The sequence below is a fragment of the Piliocolobus tephrosceles genome, chromosome 11 (assembly GCF_002776525.5).
Source record: "Piliocolobus tephrosceles isolate RC106 chromosome 11, ASM277652v3, whole genome shotgun sequence".
NCBI lineage: Eukaryota > Metazoa > Chordata > Mammalia > Primates > Cercopithecidae > Piliocolobus > Piliocolobus tephrosceles.
The window spans coordinates 108,554,193-108,575,737 of NC_045444.1; positions in this window are offsets into that span (position 1 = coordinate 108,554,193).

The following is a 21,545-nucleotide window of genomic DNA, read 5'->3' on the forward strand; positions in this document are numbered from 1 at the left end:
CCAGCACCATTTATTAAACAGGGAATCCTTTCCCCATTTCTTGTTTTTGTCAGGTTTGTCAAAGATCAGATGGCTGTAGATGTGTGGTATTATTTCTGAGGACTCTGTTCTGTTCCATTGGTCTATATCGCTGTTTTGGTACCAGTACCATGCTGTTTTCATTACTGTAGCCATGTAGTATAGTTTGAAGTCAGGTAGCGTGATGCCTCCAGCTTTGTTCTCTTGACTTAGGATTGTCTTGGCAATGCAGGCTCTTTTTTGGTTCCATATGAACTTTAAAGCAGTTTTTTCCAATTCTGTGAAGATATTCATTGGTAGCTTGATGGGGATGGCATTGAATCTATAAATTACCTCGGGCAGTATGGCCATTTTACAATATTGATTCTTCCTATCCATGAGCATGGTATGTTCTTCCATTTGTTTGTGTCCTCTTTGATTTCACTGAGCAGTGGTTTGTAGTTCTCCTTGAAGAGGTCCTTTACATCCCTTGTAAGTTGGATTCCTAGGTATTTTATTCTCTTTGAAGCAATTGTGAATGGAAGTTCATTCATGATTTGGCTCTCTGTTTGTCTCTCACTGGTGTATAAGAATGCTTGTGTTTTTTTGCACATTAATTTTGTATCCTGAGACTTTGCTGAAGTTGCTTATCAGCTTAAGGAGATTTTGGGCTGAGACGATGGGGTTTTCTACATATACAATCATGTCATCTGCAAACAGGGACAATTTGACTTCTTTTCCTAATTGAATACTGTTTATTTCTTTCTCTTGCCTGATTGCCCTAGCCAGAACTTCCAACACTATGTTGAATAGGAGTGGTGAGAGAGGGCATCCCTGTTTTGTGCCAGTTTTCAAAGGGAATGCTTCCAGTTTCTGCCCATTCAGTATGATATTGGCTGTGGGTTTGTCCTAAATAGCTCTTATTATTTTGAGATACATTCCATCAATACCGAATTCAGCGTTTTTAGCATGAAGGGCTGTTGAATTTTGTCAGAGGCCTTTTCTGCATCTATTGAGATAATCATGTGGTTTTTGTCTTTGGTTCTGTTTATACGCTGGATTACGTTTATTGATTTGCATATGTTGAACCAGCCTTGCATCTCAGGGATGAAGCCCACTTGATCATGATGGATAAACTTTTTGATGTGCTGCTGGATTTGGTTTGCCAGTATTTTATTGAGGATTTTTGCATCGATGTTCATTAGGGATATTGGTCTAAAATTCTCTTTTTCTGTGGTGTCTCTGCCAGGCTTTGGTATCAGGATGATGTTGGCCTCATAAAGTGAGTTAGGGAGGATTCCCTCTTTTTCTATTGATTGGAATAGTTTCAGAAGGAATGGTACCAGCTCCTCCTTGTTCCTCTGGTAGAATTCAGCTGTGAAGTCGTCTGGTCCTGGACTTTTTTGGTTGGTAGGCTATTAATTATTGCCTCAATTTCAGAGCCTACTATTGGTCTATTCAGGGATTCAACTTCTTCCTGGTTTAGTCTTGGGAGAGTGTAAGTGTCCAGGAAATTATCCATTTCTTCTAAATTTTCTAGTTTATTTGCATAGAGGTGTTTATAGTATTATCTCATGGTAGTTTGTATTTCTGTGGGGTAGGTGGTGATATCCCCTTTATCATTTTTTGTTGCATCTATTTGATTCTTCTCTCTTTTCTTCTTTATTAGTCTTGCTAGCAGTCTATCAATTTTGTTGATCTTTTCAAAAAACCAACTCCTGGATTCATTGATTTTTTGGAGGGTTTTTTGTGTCTCTATCTCCTTCAGTTCTGCTCTGATCTTAGTTATTTCTTGCCTTCTGCTAGCTTTTGAATGTGTTTGCTCTTGCTTCTCTAATTCTTTTAATTGTGATGTTAGAGTGTCAATTTTAGATCTTTCCAGCTTTCTCTTGTGGGCATTTAGTGCTATAAATTTCCCTCTACACACTGCTTTAAATGTGTCCCAGAGATTCTGGTATGTTGTATCTTTGTTCTCATTGGTTTCAAAGAACATCTTTATTTCTGCCTTCATTTCATTATGTACCCAGTAGTCATTCAGAAGCAGATTGTTCAGTTTCCATGTAGTTGAGTGGTTTTGATTGAGTTTCTTAGTCCTGAGTTCTAGTTTGATTGCACTGTGGTCTGAGAGACAGTTTGTTATAATTTCTGTTTTTGTACATTTGCTGAGGAGTGCTTTACTTCCAATTATGTGGTCAATTTTGGAATGAGTGTGATGTGGTGCTGAGAAGAATGTATATTCTGTTGATTTGGGATGGAGAGTTCCGTAGATGTCTATTAGGTCCGCTTGGTGCAGACTTGAGTTCAATTTCTGGATATCCTTGTTAACTTTCTGTCTCATTCATCTGTCTAATGTTGACAGTGGGGTGTTGATGTCTCCAATTATTATTGTATGGGAGTCTAAGTCTCTTTGTAAGTCTCTAAGGACTTGCTTTATGAATTTGGGTGCTCCTGTATTGGGTGCATATATATTTACGATAGTTAGCTCTTCCTGTTGGATTGATCCCTTTACCATTATGTAGTGGCCTTCTTTGTCTCTTTTGATCTTTGATGGTTTAAAGTCTGTGTTATCAGAGACTAGGAATGCAACCCCTGCTTTTTTTTGTTCTCCATTTGCTTGGTAGATCTTCCTCCATCCCTTTATTTTGAGCCTATGTGTGTCTCTGCATGTGAGATGGGTCTCCTGAATACAGCAAACTGATGGGTCTTGACTCTTTATCCAATTTGCCAGTCTGTGTCTTTTAATTGGACCATTTAGTCCATTTGCATTTAAGGTTAATATTGTTATGTGTGAACTTGATCCTGTCATTGTGATACTAGCTGGTTATTTTGCTCGTTAGTTGATGCAGTTTCTTCCTAGCATCGATGGTCCTTACATTTTGGCATGTTTTTGCAATGGCTGGTACCGGTTGTTCCTTTCCATGTTTAGTGTTTCCTTCAGGGTCTCTTGTAAGGCAGGCCTGGTGGTGACAAAATCTCTAAGCATTTGCTTATCTGTAAAGGATTTTATTTCTCCTTCACTTATGAAACTTAGTTTGGCTGGATAAGAAATTCTGGGCTGAAAATTCTTTTCTTTAAGAATGTTGAACGTTAGCCCCCACTCTCTTCTGGCTTGTAGAGTTTCTGCCGAGAGATCTGCTGTTAGTCTGATGGGCTTCCCTTTATGGGTAACCTGACCTTTCTCTCTGGTTGCCCTTAACATTTTTTCCTTCATTTCAACTTTGGTGAATCTGACAATTATGTGTCATGGAGTTGCTCTTCTCGAGGAGTATCTTTGTGGCATTCTCTGTATTTCCTGAATTTGAATGTTGGCCTGCCCTACTAGGTTCGGGAAGTTCTCCTGGATGATATCCTGAAGAGTGTTTTCCAACTTGGTTCCATTTTCCCCCTCACTTTCAGGCACGCCAATCAGATGTAGATTTGGTCTTTTCACATAATCCCATACTTCTTGAAGGCTTTGTTCATTTCTTTTTCCTCTTTTTTCTTTAGACTTCTCTTCTCACTTCATTTCATTCATTTGGTCCTCAATCACTGATCCTCTTTCTTCCGGTTGATCGAGTTGGTTACTGAAGCTTATGCATTTGTCACATATTTCTCGTGTCATGGTTTTTATCTCTGTCAGTTCGTTTATGGCCTTCTCTGCATTGATTATTCTAGTTATCCATTCTTCCATTCTTTTTTCAAGATTTTTAGTTTCTTTGCTCTAGGTACGTAATTCCTCCTTTAGCTCTGAGAAGTTTGATGGACTGAAGACTTCTTCTCTCAACTCATCAAAGTCATTCTCCGTCCAGCTTTGATCCATTGCTGGCAATGAGCTGTGTTTCTCAGTTGAAACTGCAGAAATCACCCGTCTTCTGTGTTGCTCGTGCTGGGAGCTGGATACTGGAGCATTTCCTATTTGGCCATCTTGCTTCAGGACCCTAATTCATTTATTTGTAAGGGAAACTATTGGCTCACAAAACTCAAAGTTGAGGAAAGTGGAAAACTTCAGGAGCAATTTGATGAAGGCCTCAGCCCCATTTTTCTGCAGTTGTCAAGACTCTACCTCCTTTATTTGCTGGTTCTGTCTTCAGATCCTCTTTCTTCATTGTAGCAAAATGTCCACTATACATCCAGCCTCAGGTTCTTAAAACACATCACCCAGAAGTGAGAACCTTGTCTTCTCACCATTGAACAAAAGTAACCAGCTTCTCCCTTAATGTACCGATTCTAATTGTGTGTCCATTTCTGAAATAATCACTGTGGCCAGAAAATTATATGCTTTGATTAGCTTAGTCCTAGTTGGATAAGATTAAAACTGGCTTCCTCTTTCATGGTAGCAAAATGACTGTAGCAATTACTATGACTATAGCAATTCCGACCTCACATTCATATATTACATTATTTAGAAGAGACAGCACTTCTAATCTGGCAACGATTCTACAAAAGACCTCTGCTTCCCTCTATTGGTCACCTGCCCACCTATGAACTACTCACCATAGCAGCCAGTGGGGCAGAATTACTCTGGGGTCAGGTCCTTCAGGGTCCATGTGGGAAGCTATTGCTAGGGATGAATGCTACTCAAACCAAATGCAATTATGGAATGGGGAAGAGGCAAGGTGGGTGTCAGGGAGGGAGCCAACCAGCAATACCCTCTGCACCGATGGCCACCACAGTTAATTTACAAATCTCAGAAGTGGACAACACCTTCTTCCTTCTTCCTCCTCTATTCTAAATCTATCTCTCCCAAAGATACATGCTTCCTTAAAGAACACAGACTTCCCACATGTACAGGACTTTTTTTTTTTTTTTGATCAAACATACATGACTTTATTCAAGTTGAGTTTACTGTAAAGAAACTTACTAGAGAAATATCAATATGAAACCATTTACTCTACTTTTTTCCTAAGTCTAATAATTTTTTACAGGTCATAAGACAGTCTAAGACACAATTTCTCACACATCCAATTATCTTGAATTTTTCTTGCTGTTTTTCCAATATTTACTTTCTATCTATGTACAGCTCAATTTCAAAATTTTTTTGTGTGTCTAAAATGTGGGTCTTGCTAAGTATATCCTAACACCTTAAAAGCATTTTGCAATCAGGCAGTGCTCCAGCAACCATATTTTTTAAATCAAGCTTGTGAATTCTCTAAGAAGTCCAAGAACAACTGTGAATGGCTTTCTTGAGTACTCTTGCAGGTGCACAGGAAAGAGTCCTAGCCAGCAGTCTGGGAGGTGCCAGATAGCAGGACACAAATTCGATCTCCAACTAAACAGACACTCACCTGGAGAACTTGTTATCAGAAATGGCCTGGATAAAGCCTTTTTCACCTATATGACCGGCAAAGCTATTTCTCCAGTGACTTTAGTCTCACCTTTGCTTTCCAGGGACAGAAAAGCTTTGCTAGGAACACGAGAAAAAGGAAACTCATTTTTCCAAACTGATTTATGAGAAGACGCAAAGCTTTTGGAAATGTTTCCCAATTTTCCATATCATCATGAATGTTAGGAATGTTAAATCACTGGAAAAACCAATGAGATTTTTGCAAATACTATACTCCTATTTCCAAAATGGTTCCAACTTAATAATAAAAGGTTTGACTTTTTTTTGATCAACTTAAAATGTTATCGACAAGGTCTCTCCTAGAGACCCTCATTAGCTGCCACTTTTCCATAGGAGTCAAGAAAAACGTCACAGTATTACTAAAGTTAAATGTTGCATGGGGAAGTTTTTTACCCCTAAAAGCCAAATACTCACAACCAAAAGTCAGTGCATATGATAAGCGATGGTGTAAGAGTTTGACAGTAGAACAACCAGCTGGCCATCCAAGCACGTGTTCCCCACTGGGACAGTCTCAGTTCTCTTTCCATTCAGTTTTTACATCCACAGCTCCTCACACACCCGGTATAATATCTCTTTCTATGTTTGTTTTGAAAGCTAAAATTTTGTTTTTTATATGCTGCATTTCCCACACAGCATAAGTGTGGTATGATACGTAATTGAAGGTTTTTTACTAATCCCTAGTATTGCACAGGTGGGTAAGAAGCAGAAACTGATTACTGAAAAATGGCAGCCCAAAGGACATATGTTTATGCACTTAAATATGTCTGAAAATTGAAGTTGGATAGTTATTCCCATTTCCATTTTCAGCGGAGATGATTAAATCATTCCATCCTGATGATTGCTACGTTGCTAAGTAAACTTTCCTAGTGTCATTGTTTTTTGTCTAAATTAATTCTGAAAGGCTAATCTAATTTCTACTTGTAAAGAGTATCTGGAAGTTTCTTTAAGTCTCATAAACCATTCCTGAGAGTGGAAAATTTAGGTGCATAAAACGTTACCGGTCTCCAAACTAAAAGACACCATCCATTATCAAGGAGTGAGGCAATCAATGCTTCTCTCAAGAGTTTAAAAAAAAAAAAAAGAAAGAAAGAAAGAAAGGAAGGAAAGAAAAGGGGAAAGAAAGGCAGGAATCAGACACTGGGAGATCAAAACAGCTTTACTGCTTACAGAGGAAGAGGAGGAGGAGGAGGAAGAAGCAGCAAAAGTAGATGAGAAGTTGTAGCTTTAAAGTTATGAATGAATGTGTTCATATTTCACCTTTGAATTTAACAGGCTCGTCCATGTGTCTGGTTGCTAAAGCTAGGCAAATGCAGACTTCCTGGGCAACAGTAGTTCAAACGCACTGTCTCTGCAGATCAGTAGGAAAATGGACAGAGAGAGAGCAAGCCATGCCATTCATGTTCTTCCTCCCAAACTAACCCATCAGATAGTCCCTCGTTTTCTGGAGAGGAGCGAAAGCAGAGCAGTGAGCAAGGGGAGTCTTCCTTGAACCCATGCCCTCCACATCACAGATCCATGAGGCAGTGAGAAAAGAGGCTTCCATTCTAACACCTGCAAGCTCCAGGTCATTAAAAAAAGGTTTCCTCTTTCCAAAACCTGAATATCACAACCATGTCACCAAGTGAGAAATTTCCAATAAAATATAATTTTGAAGACAGGAAAAAAAACCCACGAGGAGCAGTAAAACACAATTTCAAAACAACCAAAGAACTCGGAGAATTCCTTGATCTGCTCTAGAAAATGACATAAACTGTCATCTAACCTCCAACCTGGATATTTAACCCATTGCCTCAGACAAGAGGGTCGTGAAATTGACTCTGCAGAGCAGAGTTGGCCAGAGGTGTTGATGCTGGTTCTCCTACTCACTCTCTGAGGATTTAAATAAACATAAATTTAGGTGTTGAGAAAGTAGTAGATATGGCAACAATCAGGAGGATGTGGAGGGAGTAACAGATTAAAGCAGGCAACCCTGACATTTCAGGCAGAGAAATCCTTCCCTCTACATGGCTAATTAGATTAAGCTGGCTTTTTGGAAAGGCTAAGACTAAGAAAAAGGAAACTTTGGTTTCAGTAGAAGAACAGACCAACCTTGATGGCAATTAACCATCAGAGATTAAAATCCTATTTTCCTCCAACAGGAACTTAGTCAGAAGGCTACGTGGCCCCAGTTGGAAAGAAACGGGATAAGTAAACCAGCCTTCTGTCCCACTGAGAGCTAGAAGAATGGGCTATCCAAAAACTACAAGGAGATCAACATGTCCTATCCTCTTAAATTGCCATGAGGCTTAAATGTGCCAGGAGAGGAAATAGTGAAACAATAATTTGGTGTTTTTGGCTTTTTATTCAAAAGATGTGATATTGAATTATAGAAACATAAAACATTTGACAAAATCTATTTTCTTAATTATTTTCTATTTCCTCGGCCTTTAAACCACTTAAAGGAACAATCACTTGAAAAATAATTGTGGCATAAAGAATGTGAGATCACAGAACTTTCAGAGCTCAGAAGTTCCAGTCAGAGAAGAAAACTGAGGTCTCGATCTGGCTTTCCGAATTTCCTGCAACTCCTTAGTACAGAGTCTACCTGGTACCCAAATCTCCTCTCCCCGGTCCCCGCCCCACAGCAATGCTCTTTCTGCTGCATTACTTCAGAAGAGCACCCACACGCTCCTCTTTATGAAGGCACACCCTCCTTGAGGCCTTTGGCGTGAAAGCCCAATTGTTTACAAGCATCGTTTGCAAAGGATATCCAGAATATCCAAAGCAGAAAACCACACACTGACCATTGCCACATGCCCCATGAAGAAAAAGTTGCGAATAAGGACATTGATTCGATTAACTGTCTTTTTAGTCATTTCTTTTCCTGAAAAGTTTGTTTGGAGCTATTGAGTTTTCTCTGATGTGGGGTACAAGGCAATGAGACCAATTTCTGGAAGCCATACATGAAAGGTTACATCCAGACTTCTTTGGCCTGCTTTACATTTACAAAGGGTCTAAAGAAAGTCGTAACAGGTGGACTTTATTGCCATTTTCAGAAGCAGCATTTTAGGGGCAGCATGCCAAGTCTCGCAGTTTCACATCCCATAAATATGCATACATTCATGTTTATGATTTCCCTGCGTAAATCAGGGATTACGCTATTCTGAAGCACATAAAATTTCATGTGAATTTTATTTTTTGTGTCTTGAAAGATATTATTTATTGATGGTACATTTCTCATCTGATAGCTGCAATGGAATTTATTTAGCATTTAACAATGTCGTTATAACAGACTCTTTAGACAATTATATTTCAGATGGGCCATAAATCAGAAGACTAGACTTTAGAAGAGCTGTCCAAACAATTGAGCCAGTATCGAATAAGACTGTATATTTCCCATCTTTATTAATTTTGATCCTTCTAGCTGGCATCTTAAAAACCTGGGGGAATACTTCAAAGTAAAATGTGTCGGCTGTCTACCTTTTTTTGTTTGTTTTTTTGTTTTTTCTGAGACAGAGTCTCACTCTGTCACCCAGGCTGGAGTGCAGTGGCGTCATCTCAGCTCACTGCAACCTCCGCCTTCTGGTTTCAAGCAATTCTCCTGCCTCAGCCTCCTGAGTAGCTAGGATTACAGGCATGCACCACCACACCTGGGTAATTTTTGAATTTTTAGTAGAGACAAGGTTTCACCTTTCAAACTCTTAGCACATCCTCTCAGTTCCATGTACTAAGTGCATATCAAATGCACAGCATTCAACATTTCCTGTGAACAAAACAGAAATAAGTCTACAGGAAGCTGAAGAAACTAATCCCTGAGGTTTCTATTAAGTTGGTGCCATTACTTTGAATGGCAAAAACCGCAATTACATTTGCACCAACCTAATAATTGCGAAGCAGCCAAAGAACTTGGAGAAGTCCTTGATGTTCTTTATAAAACAGTGACTCTGAAGAGGGAGTCATCAATTTATAAAATAGACTATCCCACACTATTGTTTCTCAGGTTGTTCTTTAACAAACAAAAGAGTCCCATGAGAAAATATTTTGATATATGTTGTGTTACAGAAAGTTAGTTTTTTTTAGTGCTAAACTTCCTAGAAATGTGTGTTCATGCACGTGTGTGTGCAAGTGTGTGTGCCGTGTATCTTCAAAAATGAGAAAATTGTTTATGATTCCCAAAATTATCTAAAAATTTCCTTCCCATTCCGTCTTTGGTTTTGGAGCAACATTAATCATTTCCATAAAAACTCCATATGGAAAAGCAGATATTTAAAAATTAATCGTAGAGTTCATTTTCATGTTTTTAAACTATGACTCCCAGCTGGATTGTGAAGTCCAGAAGAACCCTTACATCCCTGTGGCTCTGTTGAGCTCCCAGCCCCACCCATTCCCTCCACTCTTCCCCTCGCTTATTCAACTCAGTGCCCCCCAGGCACACCAAGCCCAATCCTGGCTTGGGTCTTTGCACTTCTCAGGTGATTTAAACCTTCCTCCCAAAGACAGTCACATGACTCTTCTATTTTCAACCAAAGCACTACTGAAATAACTCCCTCTATTGTTCTTTTATTATTGTTTTTCCCCTTGCTGTGTTTTATTTTTCTTCATAGCACCTAACGCGACCTGACATTATAACCATCTGATACGGTTTGGCTGTATCCCTACCCAAATCTCATCTTGAATTGTAGTTCCTATAATCCCCACATGTCATGGGAGGTACCTGTTGGGAGGTAATTAAATCATCGAGGTGGGTTTTTCCCATACAGTTCTCATGATAGTGACTAAGTCTCACAAGATCTGATAGTTTTATAAAGGGGGTTCCCCGCACATGCTCTCTTGCCCGCTGCCATTTAAGATGCACTTTTGCCCCTCTTTCACCTTCAGCCATGATAGTGAGGCCTCCCCAGCCATGTGTAACTGTGAGTCAATTAAACCTCTTTCCTTTATAAATTACCCAGTCTCAGGTATGTCTTTATCAGCAGCATGAGAACAGAATAATACACCATCTATCCATGTATGTGTTGCTTGTCTCTATCTTTACATTCATTCCATTAAAGTATATGCTCCATAAGCTCAGAGACTATGCATTTTTTCACTAGGGCATTGCTGCTACCTACCTGGAAATATAATATATAATATGTAAATATGTATATATTATATATATACATGTAAATATTTATTGAAAGACTAAATCAAATAATTCCGCAATAAAAAGAGGAAGCCTGAGAATCCAGATTTTTGACTGTTTCACAATGAATTCCACTGAAGGAGCTTCCGACTAGGGTCTCCCTAGCCCCACCTGACAGATAAATATTAAATTTTTAAATTAAACTTAAGATGAATCTTTAAAAACATAATGGGGAAAGAGCACATTGGCAGGGCACGCCTGTATCCCACTAGGTGAGTGTGAAAGAGAGGAGGTCTTTTGGAACGCCTTCTGTGCCAACCAGATGACTGGAATTGATTACATGTATCTAAGTCTCACCTCCTTTGTTTTGAGACAGATGCTGACAGTCACCCAATGGAGCCCTGATAAAGAGGACCAAGATGGGTATTGAGAAAACTGGATAATTTGCACTAACTTGAACAAATAATTTAAACTCCTTGGTCCTCCTTTTTGATTGTTCAAATACTAACTAGGTCCACAGAAAGCAGCTTGGAAGAATTGTGCTTCACCAATATGTTAATACCACTAGTCATAATTAATTATTAATGTTATCTGTGCTAAAGTATATTTAGAAGATACTGGGTTAAGGGGTTAACAAGTTGTTGTTGCAGAACTTCTCAGAGCCTTTGGCATACTGACAAAATTATGCCTTCTGAAATGAGGGATATAGGAAGCAGAGTTTTCCAAATTTCTTTAACAAAGGAAGACATTTAACATCTCCTAAAATATTCCTCCACGAAACACCAGTTTAGGAAACACTTGAAATGACCTCTGATACCACTTAATACGTGGACATAACCTGACCATGACACCATCACCCAAGCAACAATCTTGATGCTTTTAGAAAGAAAAGTAACAAACAAAGGAGGTTTAAAAATATTACTGTCCCTTGGCTGGGCGCAGTGGCTCACGTCCTGTAATCCCAGCACTTTGGGAGGCCAAGGCAGGCAGATCACAAGGTCAGGAGATCGAGACCATCCTGGTTAGCACGGTGAAACTCTGTCTCTACTAAAAATACAAAAAATTAGCTGGGTGTGGTGGCAGGCGCCTGTAGTCCCAGCTACTTGGGAGGCTGAGGCAGGAGAATGGTGTGAATCCAGGAGGTGGAACTGGCAGTAAGTCGAGATCACGCCACTGCACTCCAGTTGGGGTGACAGAGCAAGACTCCATCTCAAAATATATGTATATTACTCTCCTTTAAAACTTAAGAAAAAGAAAATTCTGTAAAAGCTGAGTTTGAATTAACATTTTACCAAGGAAGACATACCAATGGCTAATAAGCAAGTGAAATGATGCTCAACATCATTAGTCATTAGAGAAATGCAAATTAAAACCACAATGAGATATCAAGACATACCTTTGAAATGTCTATAATCAAAAAGACTAACAATACCAAGTGTTGGTGAAGATATGGAAAAACTCAAACACTCATACATTGCTGGTACAAATGATACAACTATTTTGAAACACAGGCATGTTCTTAAAAAGTTAAACATACACTTACCATATGACCCAGCAATTTTATTACTAGGTATTTACTTAAGAAAAATGAAAACATATGTCCATAAAAAAACTTTCATGCAAATTTTCTTAGCAGCTTTATTTTATAATAGCTAAAACCTGAGCGCAATCACATGCCTATCAGTTAGTGAAAGGATTAAAGGTGTGATATATCCATACAACAAAAGGGAACAAACTACTGATTCATGCAATATGGATGAAACTTAAAACATTATGCTAAGTAAAAAAAAAAAAGGCACAAAAAAACTAAATGTAGTAAAGTTTCATTTATATGAAATTTCTAGAAAAGGCACAGTTACAGAGACACAAGGCAGATCCGTGGTTATCTGAGACTGGAGGTATAGGGGAGTCAAATATAAATGGGAATGCAGATATTTTATGGGGTCATAGAAATGCTGTAATACTGGACTGCAATTTTGCACACTGTATAAATTAAGTCATTGAACTGTATGTTTACAATATGTGCAAAGCATGTAAAATGGACTTCAATAAAACTGTTTCAAAAGAACAGTTCATAGATGTCCATATGTGAGGATGGAGCCAGAAATATGATGGAAAATGTCAATGAAGGGCTTGTGTATTATTCTCAAGTTAGACCATTTCTCCTACAGACTTGAATGTGTGCATATAATACACACACACACAGACACACACACACACACACTCTGGTGTGACTTACCTGATTAAAACAACAAGTATTTATTAGTGCTGATGACATCAGGGCAGAAATGCTGCTCAGGGACAAATGTGCAAAAACAGTAATGTCACTTTCTGTAAACAAACTTGTGTGTGTATGTGTGTGCTTGTGTGTGTGTGTCTTCTAAAAACACATTTGTGTGGTCACTATGATATCTCATCTGGATCCCTGAAATTGTCTCCAACCCTTCTCCCTGATGTCAATCTTGCCTCTCACAGAGCAGCCAGAGTGGTCTTGTAAAAACATAACCCAGATTCCTATCTATCCCTTCCTCTCTCAATCTTTCTCTCTCTCTCTCTCTCTCTGTGTGTGTGTGTGTGTGTGTCTTTCTGTCTCTCTCTGTCTCTCTCTCTCTCTCTCTCTCTCTCAATAAACTGATAAAGCTAAAGGGAGCCACCAAAGACTCACAGTTTAGGCTTAATAGCAATCTGATTTGTTGGGTTCATAATCTGGGTGAGAAATCTATTCTCAGGAAGTAACATTTAAGCTGAGATCGAAGTAATAAGAAGGATCCAGTTACCAAGGTCTAGAAGAAAAGCATTCTGAGCTGAGGGAAGAGTGAGTGCAGAGACCCTGAGGCAGGAACAAACTTTCATGTCAGAGGGACAGAAAAGAGACCAAGCCAGTGCAGCTGGAACGTAAAGGACCAAGGAAACCATGGGAATTGAAATTGAAGAGGGAGGAAGAGGCTAGATCAAACTGGGCCTCATAGGCCTTGGTACAGAGTTTGGATTTTATTCCAAATGCAATGAGAAGCTAGTGGAAGGGAGAGAGAGGATCTGGGTTGTGTTTTCACAAAACCATTTTGACTGCTCCGTGGGAGGCAAGAGTGACATCAGGGAGAAGGATTGGGAGACCATTGCAGAAGTCCAGATGATGTATCATAGTGAACACACGCATGTGTTTTTAGAGTCATATGATGGTAAGGAGCAAGGATTACGGCATCCAAAAGATTAAAGTTCACCTTCCACCTCTGCCACTTCCCATCCAAATGGCTTTGAAGAACTTACTAAACCTCTATGAGCCCCAGTTTTCTCATTTATCAAAAAGGGATGATGTTGCTATTTATTTCATATGATTATTACAATGATTCATTGAAATGATACATATAAATCTCTTGACATACAGTAAGTGCATGACAAATGATAGTGATTATGGCACTTTAAAATTCATTCCACCAATTGTGCCACTGGTGCTGTTGAGGCCCCGCCCGTGCCACCTTGAAGCCCCTGAGTCCACCAGCAGTTGTCAGGGCAAGCTGCTAGCACAGTCAACGTCCCACCTGAAGCAGCAGCACCTCTGTTCTCTGCCTGAGGATTTCTCTGGCATCATAAGGACTGGCTCATCCGTGAACAGTGGTTAACTGCTCAGCCAGAGGCAACCATCAACCAACGGAGGACGGCAGCCGGTGGATAAATTCCCCGGACTCTCCCTCCACCCTCTGGAAGTACATTTCTCAGGTGTGTATCATGCAGATTTTTGGTTGTGCCTCAGCGGCTCACAGGGTAACCCACTCACTGACTTGCCTTTCACTGGGTTCCCTCCCTTTCCTGTCACTTTCTCCATTTCCTTACATCCACTTCTTAGGATCACCTCCCAAACAGACCATAACCAAGTCCCTGTCTCAAAGTCTGCTCTGGGGGAATCCCAAACTGAGGCAAATTAGCTGTGTGTGCTCAGGCCATCTCACCAGACTCTCTTATCTGTAAACTGGGGTACTCAGGTAGACAACTTCCATAATTCTAAAGGCAGGTTACTTATTTTTGTTTACATTTCTACCCAACACATGATAAGTGTGATTTATACTTTTATAATTCAGTCATTTAAACACTTAAATCTGGATACACATTTTCCCTTTGTATAAACACTGAATGGATTCTGCACGTTTTACAATAGGAAATGACATGCTGTTTGTTTTTTGTGATAACAGGACAGGATATCATAAACTGGACACAAAAGTTCAGAATGCCTGTAGAAATAAGGATGGGTTAAACTCACTCAAGTATTAAGAATGTGGCAGACTGCATTTTCTAAAGATGATCATGACAATATCTATCATCTCCCACACGTGTTTTAGCACTGGGACCTTGTCATTCCCCCAGCAGTAGGCAGAATCTTGTTCCCTCCCTTGGAGTTGGTGCAGGTCCTGTCACTGCTTTGTCTGATAGACATGGTGGAAGTGATATTGCCCCACTTCTCAGTGAGGCATTAACTAGCTTGGCAGGAGTTCACTTCCTGTCTTTTGGAAGACAGGTAGAGGGGAAAGGTGACTTTCCTGAGACTTCCGTGCTGTGTGAAGTCTGAGGCCCGTGGAGAGGCCATGGAGAGGGAGAATGGCATGAGAATGAGTGAAGAAATCATCCTGGATGTGGATCCTGCAGACCCTCCAGCCCCAGCCATTACCAGGTGGAGCAGAGAGAGACTACTTTGTGAGCCCTCTATGAATTTCTGCCCCACAAAAGTGTGAACAAATTAGTGGCTGTTTTAAACCTCTAAGTGTTGGTGTAGTTTATTGCACAACCATACGAATGGAAATGAAGAATATTAAAGCAATAACTGAAAATTGTGAATTTGAAAATTCATAGAATGTTGTTTCCTAGGGTAAGACTGACTTCAGAAAAAAAAAAAAAGCATAGATATGATTTCAGAAAATGTAATGAAAGTCCTTTTGGGGAAGTAGAAACAATGAAAGCAGAATCCTATTTGAAGTCTCACTTTTTTCATTAGCTGCAGCGTAATGAAAAACAGCCACCCTGAATATCCAATTTCCCCCAATACTTTAATTCTTTTCTTAGGCTGAAAGTTTTAACAATCCACTGTTTACTACAAGTTAAAAAAATACATAATGATTTTTAAAACTTTTCTTATTTCTGGACAGCAGATTTTGAAGGTGAAGCTTTAATCACATGCTAGTCTTATAATCACTGCTGGTTTTCGACTGAAGTATTACAAATTGGGCTTTAGTTCAATTTAAGCTGCATGGGCCAAATCCTACCCTTGGTTATTATAAGCAACTCCCATTGAAATCATTAGTAGTTGTACATGTGTAACAAGGAGATAATTTGGCCACATGTGCTTTAGTCTCCGTGTGTCTCAAGCATAGGCACAGAGGTTGGGCTATGCAGGGAAAACATCTTGTGCTATTTGGAATAAGTTATCTTTTTGCCATACTGAGTTCATGTCAACATGATGAAAAGAAAATGCAAATGTAAGGAGAAGCAGCACTTCTTCCTATAGCTTTCCGTGTCCTGGTGGTTCCTGGCAGCACTGACTCTATAAGCAGTTGCCCCTCCTATTGGTAACGATGGACAGGATCCTCCTCGCCCCGTCCCTGAGGCCCTCCTGGGAGACCTTGCTCCATTTACAACTGGCTGGAGGGGCACTGCCTCCTTCTCAGTTCTTGTTTCCAGTTCTTCCGGGGACAACTATCTTCCCTGGCAAAGGGTTCACTTTTGATCAAACAAATGTTCAATACGCCTGCAGCCCAAACCACTGGCCAGAGAACCTTTTCACAGAAAGTCCTGGGGGATATTCACTTTGCTCATTCAATGGTTAGTAAACCTTTCTAAGCATCTTAAACAATGGTTCTCAGTCTTTGACCTACTTCAGAATCCCTGGCAGGGTTTATTAAAAGACAGAGTGCTGGGCCCCAGCCCTAGAGTTTTTGATACAGCAGGATGGGAAAGATGGCCTGAGAATTTGCTTATCTAACAAGTCCCCAAGTGATGCCGCTGCTGCAGATTCAGAAACCACACTGTGAAAACCATGGATCTAGAGTTCAGGTGACACCACAGACGTAGTGTCAAGGAAGGCATGGTCGTGAATGTACACAGTTTAGGCTTTAGTGGAGGAGGCATAAAGGCAAATCAACAATTGTGAGATAGTTGGATGAGTGCAATCACAGAGAAAAATACAGGTTTCCTGGTGATCCAGGAGTTGATTTAGATAAAGAAGGAGACAGTGCGTAACATTTAGTGATTAAAGAAACCAACTATAATCAGCATTTGTTGTTTCTGTACCCTTTTTTCCTCCCGGTATCAAAATAATTGTTTTGCTTTTTGGAATTGACTGTCCCTGGTTTAATGTAGTCTTGTCAACATCTGTTGTCAATCACATGGTCCCACTGCTCTGTGACTGGGTGAACATGTGACCCAGGCTGCCCAATTAGAATTCTTTTCTTGGAATTGACAGTAACAGTGAGAAAGAGAGTCTTTCTCTTTCTGAGATCTCCAGCAATAGGGATAATGTATGCCTGGAGCTTCTGTTGACCATCTTTGCCATCATGTGCATAGAGCCAGGCTGAGAATGAAACAGTGGCTAATTGTATTTTGCAAATATGTCTCTCATCCCACATGCTCTTCTTTGATATGCCACCTATAAAGAGATGGGGCCTATGTTCCCTCCCCTTGAATCTAGGAAATGAAATAGTGACACTGTGTGATTCTGAGACTAAAAAATAAATGGCAACTCAGGTTTGCCTGGCTTTTTGGGGGATGCTTCCTCACGAAACCCAGCCACCATGCTGTGAGGAAGCCCAAGCAGCCACACAGAGCAGGAACAGGTGAATGCTCTGTCCAAGGACTCCTGCTAAAGTCCAAGTGAACCACGAGCAGCAACCATCATTCCTGTGAGCACATGAGCCTTCAGATTATTCCAGTCCCCAGTCACCATGTAGATTTTGAGTTTTTCCAGCTGAGGCTTCAGACATTGTGTAGCAAAGAAAAGCTAACCACACTGTGCCCTCTCTGAGTTCCTGACTCAAAGAAAACCATGAACGTAGTGGAAAGTTTAGCATGGTTCCTTATGTTGCAACAGTAACTAGACATAAACAAGAAATAAGCAGAACTGAAAGATAGGAAAGAATGACAATGACAGAGAAGGAGAGAGAGTGACAGCCATGACAGCTTCATTTGAATCCCCTACTTTAAGCCTTGCCTGAAGATGGATCGATCTTACCTCAGGCATCCAAGTCACATAAACTAATAAATTCCTATTTTTGCCTAAATTATTTTGAATATGAATTTCTGTCACTTCCAGTCTAAACAGTCAAAGTAAAACAAACTTAGAATATCGTGCAGACAAGGGACATAAAGAAAGGAAGAGGAAAGAGACATAAAACTGTGAGACTACCTTAATACCCAATGCCTCTCAGGATGCTGTTAAAGAGACTGTAAATGTAATTTAAAATTTCTCAGGAATGAAAATCACTCAAACAGAAGAAAAATAAATATTACAATCAGGAAAACATCAGGTATAGGTGAATATCTAAACCAGCACATCTAGACATGTGCCTGGACCCTGTGCCAGAATGCCTGGTTTCTTATCTCAGACCTACTTTTCATACTCAGGTCACATTACATAGAGTATTTTGTACCTCAGTCAAACTGTTGAATAATCAATAATACTAAAGATAGGGGTGCTGAGAAAGAGCTACAGAAAATCCAGGAAAAAAAGTTTGCAAATTAAAAAGGAGTAGGACAAGAAAATTATTGATTCAATGGATTTTATAGTAGGATTTTGACAAGTTTTAAAATATTTTATAACTTTTGAAGAGTAATTACTTCCCATTGAGTAATCTGTCTCATTTATTTCACTTCCTTCAAGGACTTTCTGAACCTTAGAAAACAATTGTAGATTTTTTTCCCCTGAGTGCGATTATTCATCCTAAGCATATCAACTATGAAAAATTATTCACAAATAAGAAAGAAGAAGGACTTTAATTTATTGGAGATTTCAGAGTATCATTATATCATTCTTCTACAGGTGCCCTGAAAAATAGGCAAGGAAATGATTTTTAAAGTTTACAAATAAAAATAGAAGATTTACAATGATTCTTGCGACTGTTTTATTGAAAACGTAAAGTTAAGTCAATCTTCTTAAACATACTGTGTTAATTATCATGATTAGTCAAAGAAAAAATGCTCTGTTACACAGTGAATCAGGCTTAGGGGCTGACTTGGTTTTCTGCAAGTATGCGGTAATCGAAAAAATACTAAACTTGAAGCCATGGTACTTTCACTCAATATTGTTTTGAACAACATGTCAATAGATGCATGCTTGAAGCCACAGTGACTCCACTCAAAAAAATATATTGCTTTGCTTAACTTCTGAGGCAAAATGTCTTCATCAACAAAGTTCCTCATCCCATTCATACAGATGCTATGAGTCTCAAAACAACTAATGTGAATGTTCTTTTACTAAATTTTACACATTGTGAAGGGCTATTCAAGTTCAGGTTATACAAACAAAGTCAAACACATTTAGATTAGATGACCTTAATGTTTCCCTTGTCTGTGTAACTGCTAACCTTCATCAAAGGGAGAAGTGCTTTAAGGAAAATATTACACAGCTTCACATACCTACAGATCACCCCTAACATAATCCTAACATAAGCACCTGGCAGCATTGCTTCATGGAGTCTTAACAGCATGGGAAGCACCTGGTCTGGGGTTGGTAATCACCGGGATAACTCATGGGAATGTTATTACATGCTAAGAGAACCCAACAATAGACAATGTAAGTCAATCTCATCTGCAAACTGTAAATTTGATTGGAAATCTCTCTTTAAGACAAAATGCGCACAAGTAATTAGTACAAATGATGTGATGGAACAATTAGTGGAAGTTAATTAATTGGGCAAACAAGAGCAATACAGAGGTTTCTCCTACAGCAGGTTCGCCTTAGGTAGTTAATAAAGAGACATTGTAAGTAGCATTACCGAAGAGCCGGTGTCTCAGCACCTGGCTGAAGAAGAAAGAACAGGAAGTGAGCTGGGAGCACTGGCTGCTTTGCCTTCTTTGAAACTCACAACCAGGAAGCAGTAAGATGTTTCCAAATCCTGACAATCACAACAAGACCTGACTAGCCATGATGGCAATGACATGTCTCATTCACTCTGCAGGTGGCACGGGTCTGTGACAGCTCTACCGTGCTGCTTTGCTTCTTCTGGAGCCACCCAAAGACAGGGTATACGTGATGAAAAACCTAGGGGATAAAAGTCAAAATGACTATTCCCCAAAAAGAGATTTTTAAAGATTAATTAAATCACTGCCTTAACTCCCCACTTAGCTTTCTCAGAATAGCTATAGCACAGAGTACCATTATTTAAGCAACCAAGACATTTCATAGTGTTATTAGCTGCAATAAAACTTCCAAATCTCACACAACCCATCTGTTATGGGCTGAACTATGACACCAAAATATTCATTTGTTGAAGTTCTAACTCCCAGTATTTCAGAATATGACAATATATGTAGATAGGATTTCTAAAAAGATAATCAAGCTAAAATGAGGTCCTTCCTTAGGGTGGGACCTGATCCAATATACCTGGTGTCCTTACTAGAAGAGGAGAATCAGGGGGATCATGTGAAGACACAGGGAGGAGACATCTATCTACACACCAAGGAGAGAGGCCTCAGAAGAAACCAACCCTGCCAACACCTGGACCTCAGAATTCCAGCCTCCAGATCTGTGAAATTAAAAAAAAGAAGAAGAAAAATATCCTGTGGTTTCAGCCACCCAGTCGATCGCGTTTTGTTGTGGTAGCCCTAGCAAACTATCCATTTGCATTTAGCCAAACCATGATCTAATGGTGCAGCTGCTTTAGATTTCTAGAGTTAGAAACCCTGTGTTATTCCATAGCAAATATGTCTGAGAGCCTGACCCAGTTTCTGTGCCCACATAGACGTCACACTTAGGTGTTTTTTATTGTCATCAAGTTAGTACGCTCAAGGTAGAAACCAATTATGCTCTTCTACCCCACATCTCACTCCACCATCACTTTTCTTCTTGTTTTCAGCTCGAAAAATATTTTCTGGTGTCCTTTCCAAACAATTAAACTCTTTTCCCTCTTCTAATTATTTCTTTGTGATAGAAGACTCAAGTAAATTCAAATAAGCTCTAAGTACGTCAGTATCCATTAAATTTTCTCTGACTGAAAAGATCTTGAAGATGAAGCTCAGTTTCATCTCTTTAGCCTAACACCTGCAAACTAACACTTAGATTAAACATTGTGCATAAACTATCGAACTATGTAAACTAAGCACATTGCTCCCATTCTGATCTTCAACTTCTTGTTCTATTTGTCCTCAGTAGTCAAAGAGTTGAGAAAAAATGTCTTTCCTCCATTCCTCCAGAGGAGAGAAATTAATTTTCCAGTCATGCAAGCAGACACAAGTTTATGGCTTTCTGATTTATGAGTCACAGATCAGAAAACGGACTAAGGATGTTATAAAGTTATGATTATAGCTGTTGTTTAGATGTCTCGAAAATGGCATTTAATTTTGTCATTCATTTACTTCCAGCAGGGAAAATAATAAATTATATTTATAATAAAATAATACTTACCTCAGCAGAGTTTATTAGACTGTCATTCAACTGATTTTGATCAGTAATTGCAATTAAATTACCTCCAATTGCAGTCAAGTGCAAGTAACATTTTCTCAGATTTCAGTATCCTGGTGGCAGGTGTCTTCAGGTCTTGACTATTCCATGGGTTTCAATTTAGATCAAATTATCAGTTACAGTTCTAAATTTGTTTTATCTTTCCTTGTTGAAGTAAAATCATCAACATATTTTTGTACTCAAATAGGAAGTCCTTTGTTTCCTTGCTTACTTTAAGGAATGTGGTATTTGTTATTAGCATGTTGTATTTTAAATAATTTGTTCAACCCTTAGAATATTACAAAGAAAAGGGATGCCTATAACCCATTAAATAATCCATTTCCAAAAAACATCACCATTGCATCAAAGAAATTTGCTACGTTTGTTTGGGTAAGTTCTAACTACAATGCAGTCATCTTTTCTGACAAGAAGTCAGAAAACATTGATAGTTATAAACATTGATAGTTATAAACATTGATAGTTAT